Source organism: Triticum aestivum, unplaced genomic scaffold (genome assembly GCF_018294505.1).
Source record: "Triticum aestivum cultivar Chinese Spring unplaced genomic scaffold, IWGSC CS RefSeq v2.1 scaffold111196, whole genome shotgun sequence".
Taxonomy (NCBI): Eukaryota; Viridiplantae; Streptophyta; class Magnoliopsida; order Poales; family Poaceae; genus Triticum; species Triticum aestivum.
The window spans coordinates 7,537-12,405 of NW_025228435.1; positions in this window are offsets into that span (position 1 = coordinate 7,537).

A 4,869-nucleotide genomic window follows, 5' to 3' on the forward strand; every position below is an offset into this window, starting at 1 on the left:
CAAGTTTAGGCTAGATTTCTATGAATCTATGGGCAGTTTACTCATGATAATATGAACAAATCTCCTGGGCAGGGGGGGGGGGCGATGGCCCAGGTTGATCTCCACTAAGCTCCGCCACTGGTCACATCACAAGTTTTCGTGTCAAAAATCCACTCTAGTCACTCCTCTTTTACTGTTGGAGGCGTGCGGTAAAGATTAATGTATTTCATTTCCACTTTATCTCTGTCGATAGTATTGATTCTCCCTTTCTCCCTCTCAGCCACCCCAACGGTCCACCATCATCGACAATTCGACATCTTCATCTTTGGTGGCTACCGCCATTGGATCAGCCTCCAATTGAGCGTCTTCTCAATTAACTACTCATTTACACGTCTTTTCATGATGTTGTTGCCACCCCATAGGGCCCCAACCCCTCATATTGAGGCTAGTCATAGTGGGGAGTAACTTAGAATAGTAACATACACATGTTACTAGTCTATGTTATTATCTTCATAGTGGATAGTGACATAAGTGTGATAATATATACATCTTCATTTATTATTTTGTAGACTCATTTTGCATTGAGAAGCGCTATGTGATGGTAACATATTATGTTAGACTAGTCACAATGAGTAGTAACTTAGACTAGTAACATGCATATGTTACTAGTCTATATTACTACCTCTATAGTGGGGAGTAACATATGTGTGGTGTCATGCAACACTTCATTTATTAGGCTGTAGACTCATCTTGTCTTGGTATGTGTGATGTTACAGTAACTAGCTATATTACCACATGCCTCTCTTTTCTCATTAATTACTCGCCACATCATCTGTTTTGCCTAGAGATGTGTGATGTTACCACCTATGTTACTCCAACTGTGGGTAGTCTTACTCTATTTGCCTCTCTCCTTATTAATTACTTGACATATCATCTTCTTTGTTTATGTGGCATGTATGTTACTATCTATGTTACTCCCACTATGACTAGCCTAACATACAACCCTCACGCACTCCTTGCTCATGGGTAACCAACAAACATGTAGGCTATTTAAAACAAGTATTTGATAATAGTATATGTACTTATTTAAAATGATAAAATAGTATATATACTACCACATGATAGTAGGTAAGACGTGAGTGTAACAACACCAAATGGTAGGATGCAGCAAGTTTAAAATTGAAGTTATAGGTTTGTCCAAAGTCAATCTTTTTTAAGTTTGACCGACTCTACAAAAAAAAAATGATACACCACTGTTCAAAAAATCAGTCGATTAAGTGATTTCTCGTCCGATTTTTCGTTAATCGGTGAGTGACCGATAAGATTATGCCATATAATTGAGAACCACATTTTGGAGCTTGGCCTCCATGGATGCCCTTTCTATTTTTATTTTACATTCATACTTTTTGGTTTCATAAATTTCTGATAAAAAATGTACAAGTATATAAGGATGTGATGTGTATGTGTGTAAAATCATTTCATGTGTTGAGAAGTCATAGATTTGTCTTTTTGCACAGCCCTCATTTCAATCTATTTCGTCCTAAAAATTTACAGACATATGTGTTATTCCTACATCTATGTCTGTATTATTTTTAGAATTTTTTGAAATGTAAAAATATGAAATTTATGGAATTTTGAACTTTTCAAAAACTGGCCTCCATGGAGGCCGAGCTCCAAAAGCAATTTTCACATATCGTCATCATTTATCGTTTGGACTGATTATTGCTCTGACAAGCAATTTATCAGGAATATACCGATAAATCGGGACTATTTCTAGCACTATGTGTGCAAGAACTATGTTTATTTATATTTTGTGGAGCTTGTTATGTAATATGTATGGTTGTCCTGTTTTATTTGTCATGTACAACGATTCAAAGGCAAGGAATCAAGATAACACTTCTGTCCAATATTTATTTCTGTTGAACATATCATATTGTAGTGTGGGAAACCTGAGATTTGTAACAAAAAAATTGGCCATTAATAGTCAACCGATAAAATCGATAAAGCGTCCGATTTTCGATTAATCTCTAATCCCCAGCCAACCGAGACGCAGCGATAACTGATATCCTCAACATTTAACGATCTACAATACCAAATACGCATACTACAAAAACTATTTCATAAATAATTTCTTGATATTAATTTATATTCTAGATGTGAATAAAAAAATTCTATAGACTTGGCATGACATAAACAAGTTTGACTTGTTGCGACAAAATTATTTTAAAACAGAGTTAGTAGGTACTACCTTCGTCCTGATTTATTATTTGTCCCCTTCGTATTTTGTGCTAAATTTTGACCCTAGATTTAACTAACAAAATGTTAATGCATGTGATAAAAAATAATATCATTGAAAACAATGTCCAAATATGAATTCAGCAATATAATTTTTTGTGACATGCATTAATTTTTTTTAGTTAAATCTATTATCAAAGTTTAGCAGAAAAGTAAAGGGACCAATAAACCAGAACCGGGCTAGTAGCAAGTAGGAATGCGCGCTAAATGACGTTCAACAATATATAAGCATGTTAATTGGCGTGCCTGCCTACGTTCTTCGTGCGTACCATGACACCGTAGGCAAAGCCATGGCATCGTACCAAATATGAATTCAACAATATATAAACATGTTATATAATTGGCGTGCCTGCCTGCGTGTGCGTCGGTGCGTACCATGACACCATAGGCGAAGCCCTCGATGACGTTTATAGCGACGGTGACGGCGCCAAGCTCGACCTCCCCGATGTGGCCAACGAAGCCGATGGTGACGAAACCGATGGAGAACTGGAACACGGTGGTGAGGATTGCTGGGAGCGCGATGTGCCACAGCACCTTTGACTCCTGCCAGCTCGTGCTCCCCATCTGAACCATCTCCGCGCGGCCGGCGCCGACGGTATATATGAAGTAGCTAATCCAAATCTACCTGTCCAACTCTCTTGCAACTTACTCTACGTATGAACTCCCGGCCGATACATGCCAAGTGTGTTTGTGGCATGCGCGCTTGAATAGTGGAGGAGCATGTGAGAGAGTTCTACTCAGTTAGACAGCTAAAGCTAATGAAGCTAGCTAGCTCTAGCTTGCTGTTCCTCTATAGGCTTCTGATGCTACAAAGCGTGGTTGTAGCTAGCGAGCACACCTATATATGTAGTAGCACTCGTTGGCTGTTGATGCATCGTTGTCGAGTCTAGCTTGTTGGGTGAAGTTGGGCCTCGTACACAGCTCTCCTAGGCCAGGTCGTGCCCAGCGAAGGGTTACACAAGTTAGGTCACTGGATGCGGCAGGTCGATCGGGTAGGTAGGTGGGATTGAAACCCCTCAAAAGAAAATTTAGGTAGTAGGCGGGATTGAAAGCAAGACGGAAGTCGTCTCGCTTGGCGCCAACCAGTGTTGTGGATTTCCTCTGATTTCAGAGGTTTCAACATGTCCAGAGAATTTATCATTGATCGGCCGAAGCGAGCAGTTTTCATATTAGTTTACTTTTTCAATCGGTGGTGTGGTGATAGCTGGCAGCATATGCTTTTTTGCTTTCATGATATTCTTGTACATATTTCTATCTTTTATAACAACTAGTTGAATGCTCGTGTGATGCTACGGAGTAACAAAAAAACATAATGATTAAATATATGCTCTTATTCAGAACTAGAACGACAGTATCTTATTTCTATTCACCCCCTCCTTCCACCCACCTTTATTCTCACAACCATGTCTTAGCCCTCTTTCCAAATTCTTGTACTTGTACCGGTTATATAATTTTTTCTTGAGCCATGGGTGGCGACAGTCTGTTAGGTAACTCGAGCCATCTTACCTACGACTTATTAGTATGTGACTATGTGTCCACATACAATGCATGTCTCTGACAACACATATTAATTAAGGATTTAGACAAACTACCAGCCACAACAGTTATTTTTCTAATTCAACGTGTAACTTTCTTGGAAATTTGATGTGAACTGCACAATTCATTTTTCCTACTTGATACAAATAATTTGAATGCTCGCATCTCATGAATCAACATGCCTCACATAATGTGGTCACCAACCATATGTGGTCACCAACCCTATAATCTCTTATCTAAGTGCATGTGTTTCTCAATGTATGTGGTACCAAATATATAATCATTTGAAATTCATACCCATTACAATATATTACAATCAAAATTAGAAATATCCTTCTTGGAATACGATATATACTAAAAAGGTCCTTGCCGTTCTCTGAAACAAAACAAATAAACTTTGGTTCAGTCCTAAAACAGACATCACTTATAAGAAATAAGCTTAGCATGCTTTGGAACTCGCTGTACTCTGCAGAACAATAGATCTCCATCAAGAAATGCTCGGCTGAGCTGGATGAGTTACTGCTTCGGGAAGAACTCATGTGGAGACATAGATCTAGAGCCACTTACTTGAGGGAAGGAGACCGGAATACCAAGTGGTTCCAGAGGAAAGCCACCTAGAGGAACAAGAAAAACGACATAACCAAACTGAAAGACAGCTCTGGGGTGTGGAAGGAAGGCGAGAAAGAGATCAAGGAGATGGCAAGAGGTTTTTTCCGAGCATTGTATGAAAAAGAAGATGAGGTTTTCCCACATGAAATCTTGGACCATATTGAGAAGAAAATCACGGATGATGTTAACACGGAACTTACTAAACCGTTTTCTGCGAAGGAGGTTAGTGATGCTTTGTTCCAAATTGGCCCGCTCAAAGCCCCGGGTGCTGATGGATTCCCAGCTCGCTTCTTTCAGAGAAATTGGGAGGTGTTGAGGGACGACATTGTGAAAGGGGTTCTGGGTTTCTTTGACACTGGAGTTCTCCCGGATGGCCTGAATGATACGGTAATAGTTTTAATCCCGAAAAGCAAGGACCCTCAGACCCTCAAAGACTACCGGCCAATCAGC